An 11055-nucleotide genomic window follows, 5' to 3' on the forward strand; every position below is an offset into this window, starting at 1 on the left:
AGGTCTCGTAACAAAATTTTAGGAAGTTTGAAAATGGAAGAAGGAAGTTCAGCGTTACAACCACTCACACAAATAATCAATCAATCAATCAATCAATCAATCAATCAATCAATCAATCAATCAATCAATCAATCAATCAATCAATCAATCAATCAATCAATCAATCAATCAATCAATCAATCAATCAATCAATCAATCAACCTTTATTTTAGGTGCCAGGAACAACCCTTGGGTCTTAGTACTGGTACAGCAGGTAAAAACCACCATAAAAACAAACTAAAATCAAGACAACACAACACAGAAAACCTTATGTATGACAGAAAAAATAAAGTAAAAATAGTTACAGAGATCCCAGAAAGCAAAACAGCAAAGAGAGGAAGCCTAGTGTTAGGAGCCATGACACTCGGCCAGCAAAACGTTGAAGGCACGTGAAAAATTGAAAATACACAAGCAAATACTCAATGAACATGACGGATATAGATTACACCCATAAAAAGAAGGTCTTGTAACACAATGTTAGGAAGTTTCAAAATGAAAAAAATGAAGTTGAGCGTTACAACCACTGACACTCAAACCTACAGAAATTCAAGCAGCACAAAATCCAGGAAAAGTGAAAAACAAACAAGCAAGAAGATGATTTGCATAAACTAAATACGGCACATTGATTTGGAATAACACAAAGGGACTTAAGCTACAACAGTTTTCAATGCATTAGGGAACAAAGAAAAGAACTCTGGAATAATCACGACGATATAATTATTCATTATATGCACATTGTATTTTGCAGATGGACGAGCGTCATCTACTTAAAGCATCTGTTCTGAAAGTTCGGAATGTTCGGAAAAGTTTGTTCGGCAAGGTGACATTGATAAGTGCAACAAAGTCATCACACAAAATATCACCATGAAGAAGTTTATAAAGAAAGATAATATCAGCTCGCATTCGTCGACACCAAATGGAAGGAATACTGTTCATACAAGACATGCTGCCGTTTGCGTCTCCTTGAACATGACGGAAACGGTGCTTAAAGATAGAAAGGAACTTAGTTTGAACCCTTTCGATACCGTCACTATTAGACTTGCAAGTTCCATTCCAAACAAGAGAACCATATTCGAGAAGAGGTAAGCAGAGCGCCGAATACAACTTTAAAAAAAGAGAAGGACTTTTAAACTCTCTAGAATACCTGCAACCAGCACGCAGACATCGAAGAGAGCGTCCGGTAATTGTGTAACGTGGGAAAGGAAAATCAGAGAAGAACCAAATAGTACTCCCAAGACCCCAATTTCGGTCACCCTCGGCAGTGCAGTGCTTGCTATTTTATACGAGTATTGCAGCTGTGGATTTTTTCTGCTATAGGAGACAACTTTCGTTTTTGAGGGGTTCAAAATTAATAGGTTTTTGGTGCACCAACGAAGGAATGACACGATATCAGCCTGAAGAGAATTACAGTCCTGAACATTACGCACTTCTCTAAAGATCTTTACAACATCAGCATGCAACAAGAAAGAAGAATTTTGAATGGCAGAAGCAACATCGTAATGAAGTTTGACCGTTAACACGTACATAGCAATATCGCGCCTGAAGATAGCAACGTATAAGACCCACCAAAGAAGCTTGAACATCTAACAGAATGAGCTGGGCTAGCAATAACGAGTGCTTGACTACATCAAAGGCCTTGCTCATGTCAAAGTAGACAGCCTCAAACTGGCTTCTACCAACGATTGTTGGGACACGCTGCTCCATAAATTACGCGAGCTTTGTGGAAGTTGAGCGACCACGCATGAAGCCATGTTCATTAGGAATGAGGACGTGTTTAAGTGAGAAAGAGAAGACCGAATAAAAAGAAAACTCGAATATTTTAGAGGCAGAACAAAGGAGCGAGACTCGCTTATAGTTTATAGGGTCCGTTTTTGGGCCTAACTTGAAAACAGCGAATACACGAGACATTTTCCATGAGCGAGAAAAGGTGCCAGACCGGAGACAGTTATTAAATATTGAGGTGAACTCAGGAATAAATTTATTTGCATATACGTTTAGAATTGCAGAAGGAATACCATCTAGTCCAGAAGAAAACGAGGACTTTAGCCGCTTGATGCTGGTCCGCACGATGTTCTCATCCAGTTGGAAACAACCGGAGGTACCGCCCTGGTAACAAGGAACGCTGCCGTCATCACTACCACCGCTAAGCCCCCAAAAAGAAGAAAACTGACGAACAAAGCAGTCGGCCGCATTTGCAATCTCATCGCCGCTGGAATCTAGTAGACGAATAGATTCTTTCGTTGCACTAGATCTAGAATGAATGTACTTCCAAAAGGCTCCCGGCTGATTAGTTGCTTTAGCTTGTACTGACGTCAGGTACAAAGCATGATATGGCTTGTGCAATATTTTGCATAGGGCACGTAGGCGCCGGAACACCTGAGCGAACTGATTCGCACCAGAGCGCTTCATCTTTCTTTGCGCACGTTCTTTGAGTTTGAGGGCATCCCGCAATTCAGAAGAAAACCAGTGTGGGAACTTCAACTTCTTTGGTAAATATTGCGGGATATATTTCTTCATACTCAAGAGCACAATCTCGGTAAAACGGTCAACTTGTTCATTGACATCAGAGTGGTCAATGACTGTTGACCAAGGAAAAGCAGAAAAGTAGCCATACAGCCCAACGTAATCTCCCCGGGCGAAAGCGCAGCGAGGTTGCGCATTGCTGGAACTTAAGGAATGGTGGAGCAGGAAATTGAAAGAGGACGATGATATTTATCAGGTATTACTAAAGAACAATCAGAGCGCGACACACTAACGCCATCGAAGTTTGAAAAGCACAGGTCCAGAATGTTTCCAGTGCAGTTTTTGATGTGATTACGCTGTGCCATGGAAGTGACAGACGAAAAATCTAGTAACCTATGTGGTAATTGGGCAACAGTGGCGGGGGACAATCCCAAAGGATGGACATGTGCCGGGTGAAGAGGAAGATGTGGCGCGACACGAGCTAGGTCAGAACATGGCGTGCCTGGGCTTCGAGGAGATCGGACGTCTGAGGACGGGTTCGGTTCTGACCTGATTAAAGGTGTGGTTTCTTGGGACTCGGTGTCTTTCTTGGGAGCCGCGGCCGGGCGCAAAGACCCCGGTACAACACCTATTACCATTCTGTTGAAAGTGGTGGTTGTAGTGGGAACAGGTGAGGTGGCTTAACTGAGACTAACTTATTGAACGCGTCAGGAAATACATCAGGAGGAATGTAAAAAAACACCAACTAGGAGTTTTTCAGTTTTAGAGAGATGAATTTCGACCCATAAAGACTAATCTGCGTTTTCAATATCGCTACGTAGCACACACGGGCGAGATTTGTTAACGGCGAGAAGGACCCCACGCCGTTTTTGTTTCCATTCCGTTCAGGCACGATCATTACGATATACATGGTAATTTTGAGGAAAACGATCACTGCATAGGACATCAGGTCACAACCAAGTTTCAGATATAGCTCATAATGGAAAGCAAGAAGCCAGAACATTACAAAAAAATTCAGTTGCCTTAGTTCGAAGACCTCGCACATTCTGATAAAACACATCTAAACTAGTCATCATTGTTCTTCTTATGTGATGTGCTCAGAGCTTTGAAGCATGCCTTCGCGAAACATGCCTCGGAGCTCCTTAACGAGGGAGTCTTTCCGGCAAACAGCGGGGTAATTGAAGCGCCCGAAAAACTCTTCACTCAGGGAAATATAAAAGGATGCGTACGTGTCAAATTTAGTCTTCAGTCGTCGGAAGTTCAAGGGCGAGAGACCTAAGGTTGAGAGATGGGCATTAAGACTGGCAGAGGTGGTGGACGGAGAAAGCTTTGAAACGAACATTGCCTTGGTGCGCTTCGGCTGCGGAACGACGACCAGTTTACACGTGTCCGATGCACCTACGCATGCCCGGCTTCGGCGCTTCTTCTCAACAGTACGAGGGAGACAGTCAAGCGCAGGCCAAGAATGCACCATGGAAAGTGTGGACGGACTAGGAGGCAGTGCAGGGGAAGCCGAAGACACCGACTGCAGTGCAGCAGACGTAGCCGAAGGTGACACTTCCGTGTTTACAGCTTGGGCAAAAAAAGGCTGCCCCAAGCTGTGACGCACTCCTTCCTGAAAGACGGCGGGGTGGTGAAGTAGTTGGACACGCAAGGTGCACACCTCTGCTCGCAAGGAGGCAACCACCTTCGCATAATGGGCGCAGTCACCCTCCCTTCCCTGAAGGAGACGGTCGAAAACCTGCGCGTTTTCACGGCGTAGGAGGTCGGTATCCTCCCGCAGCCGGGCCACTTGGTCGCTGAGGAAAGGAATGCCGTCCAGCACGTCGATGAGCAGTGCGCGAAGACCGGCAGCTTCGGCTCTAAGGTCAACCGGTGGGGACGGCGGCGCCGGGGCTTTCTCGAAGACTGTCTGCGAGTCTCGTCGACGGGAGCAGGGGGAAGGAGCCCTGCTTGCGGACGGCCCAATGTCGTCGCTGGCTACGCTAGGCCTAGCCGCCACCTCAGCCGTTTCACAGATATTGCACTTGAACGGCCGAGCACCAGATCTCATGAGCTGAAGCTCAGCCTCCGGCCATACAACACTTCGCGTGCACGCGTTTCTTACAGGAAAGGCAGCGTAAAAACTCTTGCTTACCATAATAAACACAAGAGCACAGAACACAGCAATCCTTGCTAGGCGCCATCATGCGGTGCCTATGTAATAAAATAATATTATAATAGTATAATATAATTAGGATAATATAATAATAATAATTAAAATAATAATAATAAAATAATATTAATACTCAGTGTTTTTTAATATGCCCCGGAACAGCCGCAGCACCTTTGTGCTGGGGCGCGAGACAAAGCAAAACCAAAGGAAACGGCGACGCAAGATGTACACATCTCGCACAAAAAGGGGAAATATCAATAGTTGTACTGAACGAAACTTACAGGCTTCGACTTGCGCGCGCATACTCACACACACTTACACACCCACACACGCACACACACGCACACACACGCACGCACGCACGCAGATGCACACACCCGCTCACACGCACGCGCACACAGAGAGACACACACGCGCACACATAAATATATATATACATACAAATTGTAGTGCCTACATCAATAGGGCGATCGAGATCTCGGCGGACTCAAAAGATTCCCACGTGGACAAGATGAATCCGGATCGCTCCCCTACGGCACTCCTCATCGCCTGTGTAGCGCCGGCGGGTTAAACCCAGCCATCAATCACATCATTATAGAACGTTTACAGCCCATATGCCCACAACACAGGATCCTAACGTTTCTGGAGCTCACGTTGTCTCCTCGTGCCATTTGACTTATAATAAAGCTGACACCAATACGAGGACATATTTTTAAATTCGGTGGGAATTTTAGGGCACCTGGATTCGAACCACGGTTCTTTTGCACGTGAGGCGGATGCTCTACCTCTACGCCAACACTACAGTATACCGTAGTTATGTGAAACTTCAATGCTAAAGTACGCAAGAATCAGCCTGGTGACAAGGCAGTTTGGAACTATTGTCTGAGCTATAGAAATAGCAGGGGGACTTACTGGTCCAGTTCGCAGAACGGAATAACCTGCGCATCATGAACACCTTCTTCTGCAAATGGGAGAGCTGGAAGTGTACGTGGAGGACGACGAATAGGGAGCATAAATAAGACATAGACTTCATAATATGCGATAACCGTGGCGCCGTGCAGGATGTGAAATTGCTGGGAAGGGTAAGGTGGGGTGACCACCGTAAGGTAAGATCTCGAATTAGGCTAGATTCAGGAGGGACCATGTCAAGCTAGTACGAAAGATGCCGAATAATGAACTAACAGTAAGACGTAAAGTAGAAGAATTCAGAATCGCGCTGCAGAAGCGATATTCAGCTCTTACCGAGGAGGCAGAGTATACGACACAGGAAGCCAGCTAGAGTCTTACACGCATTCTCGCGGACTGTACATTAGAAGTGGGGAGCACGATGGCTGGACAGGATACTGGTAAACTTTCCCAGGAGACGAGAGATCTAATTATAAAACGGCAGACCATGTCAATCACCACCCCAGCTGACATAATAGAACTAGCGGAGGTTTCAAAGTTAATCAATAAGCGCAAGACAGCTGACATGCGGGAGTATAATATAGAGAGGATTGGATATGCTGTAAAGATCGGAGGCACCCTGAAAGCAGTGAAGAAGTGTTCTGGGGTCGGAAAAAATGAGATGCGTGCACTTAAAGACAATCAAGGCAGCGGCATCACAAATGGGGATAAATATTCGCAGTAGACAAAGAGTTCTATAGAGCTCTGTACAGTAGCCGGGACATCCAGGATAATGCCGAACGAGAAAGCAGTTCAGAGGTGATAGACATCACACCAGTAACGACAGAAGAAGTAAGGAAGGCTTTGAAAGAAATAAAAGGGGCAAAGCACCTGGTCAACATCAGATAACAGCAGACCTCTTAAAGGATAGCGGGAAAATTGTACTTGAAAAACTGGTGAATCGGTACACTGGCAAACTGTACACCGTACACTGGCCCTGAAAAACTGGCAAACCTGTTCCAAATGACCGCGAGTGCACCGGATTATTGGAAGAACACGAACATCATCCTAATCCATCAGAAAGGTGACATGAAGGACTTGAAAAATTACAGGCCGATCAGCTTGTTGTCAGTCGTGTACAAGGTACTTACCAAGGTAATCACTAACAGAATGTCTGCCAGCTTATATTTCTGTCAACCTAAACAACAAGCAGGGTTCTGTAAAGGTCGTTCATCAATGGACCATATTCACACAATCAATCAGGTGATAGAGAAGTGTGTGGAATATACTGAACCACTATATATACCTTTCATAGATTATGAGAAAGCATTGGACTCGGTCTAAACCTCAGCAGTCATTCAGGCATTACGGAACCAGGGTGTAGATGAGCATTTAGAGGACATTTACAATGGGTGAACAGCTACCACAATCCTCCACGAGGAGAGCAGTAAAATGCCAACAAGGAAGGGCGTCAGACCAGGATACACAATCTCTGCAATGTTATTCACAGCATATTTAGAAGAAGTATTCGGAACATTGGATTGGAAACAGCTGGGAGTATGGGTAATAGAGAATGCCTCAGTAACCTCATATTTGCGGATGACGTTCCTTGCTAAGTAACTCGGGGGACGAATTTCAGAGCATTCTTACAGCACTGGAGGAGGAGGAAGATGAGTGAAACATTATTTTTGATCAGAATAAAAGAGAGTTAGGGCATGTGGCCCTCCGCACAGGTGCAGTCCCTATTCCGGGACCCCATTGGTCAAGGCCGCCACTCTCGCCCGTCGAACTAGAGCCCTTTGAGACTCCAGCCCCGAGCAATTGAGCAGGGCTGCCTCCCATGCCTCTCTGGTAGGGGAAGGGTTGGGGGATAACGCAGGGTTGCGCTGGCATGCCCACACCATGTGGAAGGTGTCGGACACCTCCCCACAGTGCAGACACCGCCCATCGGTTTTAGGGTCGAAATGCTTTGCTACTGCAGGGCACATAAATGTGTTCGTCTGCAGGCGCCGCAGTATTCGCTCATCGGCCTTGCTCAGACCCTTTGCAGGGGCTGGGTAAAGCCGGCGGTTATCGCAGTAATGTTTTACGATTTCTCTAAACCGCAGAAGTGGTTTGCTAATCTCCGAGCCGGGAGAGCATGGGTGAGGCGCCCGGTGTGTAAGAGCTCGGGCAGCCGCGTGCGCGGCCTCGTTACCTCTCAGACCCTGATGCCCCGGAGACCACACAATTTCTTTAGGTGCGGGGTCTACGAACCGCACCACTCGTTTTAAAATTCTGTAGGCCAAGGGTGGTACCGTGCCCGCTAAATAGCTTTCACAGGCTCGGCGAGAGTCCGTGATTATTGTCCTTGACTTCGGGTCCGAGGCGGCGAGCGCTATGGCAATCGCCTCGGCTTGCGTGGAGTTAGGAGCCCGGTAGGAGAGCCCATCGACTTGCTGGTCCCTGTGAATTACAGCGGCAGTAAAGAACCCTAGAGGCGACGGTCCTGCCACATCAACGTAGAACACACCTCGCCCATTTCCGTATTTTCTTTCCAGGGTCTTAGCGCGTGCTTCCCTCCTGCCTTCGTGAGTGTGCTTTTCCATGTTACGCGGAAGTGGATGCACCCAGAGCCTGTGCCGCCACAACTCTGGGAGTTTCCACGTCTCCTCTGGGATGCACTCATGTTTGATTTGTAGGCGATTAAGCAATTGGCGCCCGGATGCCGTTTGTGCGAGTCTAGTGTACTGATTTGTGAGATGAGCCTCTTTCAGCTCTTGATACGAATTGAGACTCCCAGCGCCGATAACCTGGTGTTGGAGGTAGCCACCGGGAGGTCAAGGGCTCGTTTTGTGGCCTTCCTAATGATGACGTCAATGCTGTTCTTGTGTTGTTTGTTCGTACGGAGGTAGGGTACGGAGAAGAGGATCCTACTGGTTACAAAGGCATGGGCGAGCCGGAGTGCGTCCCTGCCCCGTAACCCGCCGCGCTTGTTGGATACGCGTTGTATCATCCGTCCGACCTGTTCCCCTGTTCGCTTCAGTTTGGCAATGGTGGTCTCTGGACTAAGTTTGTTGTAAATAAGCAGGCCCAGGGTCCTAATTTCTTCCACTTCTCTGATAGAACCACCTGTTAAAGAGATGCAAAGCCTTGTGTTCTCTTTAGGATTGGGTTTAATGTGCAAAAGTTCCGATTTTGTTGGGGCACATTGGAGGCCGCAGTCATTAGCATAGCTTTCGACAATGCTGGCAGCCCTTTGCAGGCGGTCCTCCATTTCCCCAAGGCTGCCTTCTGTGCTCCAGATTGTTATGTCATCGGCGTAAAGGGCATGTTGTATACCCTCTACCCGAGCTAATTTGTGCGGCAGCTGCATCATAGCGATGTTAAAGAGTAGCGGCGATAGGACCGCTCCTTGTGGAGTACCCCTTGTACCCATGTAATATGGACCGTGCTCCTCATCCTCGATCCTCAGGAATGCTTGACGTTTGGAGAGGAAATCTCTGACGTACGCGAAGGCTTTCTGACCACAATCCGTTCTACTTAAGTTTTCTAGTATGCTGCTGTGCCGGACGTTGTCAAATGCCCCCTTGAGATCTAGGGCAAGGATGGCTTTATCGTTTTGTCGCATTGTAGTTGGCCGAATTACGTCGCGGTGTAGCTGGAGAAGGACGTCCTGTGCTGACATATGTGGGCGGAACCCGAACATAGTGTCAGCAAAGAGGCCCGTGGACGCAATGTGTGGAGAGAGACGATCCCGGACCATCGCCTCCATGAGCTTACCCGCGCATGAGGTGAGCGAAATTGGCCTCAGATTATCAATATTAACAATTTTTCCTGCTTTGGGTATAAAGGTGACCAAGGAGGTCTTCCATTCTGGGGGGAGTGGACGGCCGTCCCAGATTTGATTTATGTAATCTAACAGTTGCAAGTAGGCCGAGTCCGAGAGGTTCGCCAATAGTTGGACTGTTATACGGTCTCTTCCTGGGGCTGTACCTCGGCGCATCTTAGCTAAAGCTGCCCGAAGATCTTGTAGTGTAAAGGGGGCATCCATGTCGGGGTTCTGCTTGCCTGCGTATTGATGCTCAGGTCCATTGGGGTCTTCCGTGCGGCAGAGATATCTGTCACATTGAGTATCCGCGAGTTGGGTCGTCGTACCTTGGTACCCGTGTAGGGCTCTTCGGAGTTGACGTTGTGTTTCCCCTCTCGTCTGAGTTGGGTCAATGAGACTGCGAAAAAGGCGCCATGTCCCCTTGGATCCCATTTGACGCACAGCTGAATTGCATCTCTCTATCCAATTTGCGTCGCTAAGTTGGACAGCGTATACTGCCGCTTTTTCAGTCAGTTCACTGATGCGGGCTCGAAGCTTGCGATTAAGTTTCTGTATGTTACATCTTTTAGTAAGGCTCCGGCGTGCCTCCCATATATGCATCAGATGGTTGTCCACAGTTGGGTTCTTTTCGGTGGTCTGAATTGTTTCAACGTGTTGCTGTTGTAAGGCGGTGATCTGTTTCGCCCACTCCGTATAGCTGCCTGTGAGGAGAACAGGTGGAACTTCTTGCTGCCTAAATTCATGCCAGTTGGTTAGTTTGGCCTGGCCCCACTTTCTTCTAGCAGCCTTCGCCAAGAAGGTGATCCTAAGGAGGCAGTGATCGCTACCGAGTGTCTCCTCCAGGTTTTCCCAAGTAGCGTCTCTACTATTTTTAACTAGGGATAGGTCAGGACACGTGTCGCGAGTTACCGAGTTTCCCATACGCGTGGGACATGCCGGGTCCGTGAGCAGCGTAAGTCGAAGCGTGGAGATTAACTCCGCTAACTTGCGTCCCCTGGCCTGCTCGAAGTGATACCCCCAATGAAGGCTCGGGGCGTTAAAATCCCCAACTATCACGAGGGGTGCTTTGTCGGCCGATTTAAGTGCTCGATAGAAAACTTCGTTAAAAGTTATGCGGGCTTGTGCGGGGGGCTGTAAATGTTCAGTACATGTATTGGAGGATCACGACGTCTAAGTGGAAGGACCTTTACCATGCTGTATTCCTGTTCGGTTTCCAGACCTAGATCGACTTGGAGCGCCGTATACGCCTTGTTGACCAGGATGCAAGTCGTAGGGCCCCCCTGGAATGAGCTATACCCTAGAAGTTTAGCATCTGCTCCAGGCTCTTGAAGAGCCACAATAGCTGGTGCGGGGCCGATGGACTGGAGATATAATTGGAGATGCGACCTTTTTTTCCTATTCTGAAATCCTCTACAGTTCCATTGTATGATCACAAATTTCTCATCTGGAATTTTGCTTCGGGCTTTCCGCTGCGGTCGGTTAGCCATGATTGAAGATTATTGAGATTTAAGAAACATGGCCTCCTCCCTGGATTAACGGTGTCTCTAACGGAGGCACCAGTGGTTCCATGGGGGTAGTGGCCGAACTGAATTCCTGCAAGCCTGTGGCCGGGCGAGGCACCACCTTACGCCTATGCGAATCCGATCGCGGGGATCGTGAGCGGGAGCGATTGTCTCTGAGTTGTGTGCTGACCCAATCCTGG

General features: G+C 47.8%; 1 pseudogene; it reads right to left on the minus strand.

Moving 5' to 3' along the window:
- Window positions 1-7232: 7232 nt before the first annotated feature.
- Window positions 7233-9244, minus strand: LOC144173459 (uncharacterized; annotated as a pseudogene).
- Between the last annotated feature and the right edge of the window lie 1811 nt (window positions 9245-11055).

The sequence above is a fragment of the Haemaphysalis longicornis genome, unplaced genomic scaffold (genome assembly GCF_048455015.1).
Source record: "Haemaphysalis longicornis isolate Haplotype H1 unplaced genomic scaffold, Haemaphysalis longicornis Haplotype H1 scaffold_3, whole genome shotgun sequence".
In the NCBI taxonomy this organism is placed as follows: domain Eukaryota; kingdom Metazoa; phylum Arthropoda; class Arachnida; order Ixodida; family Ixodidae; genus Haemaphysalis; species Haemaphysalis longicornis.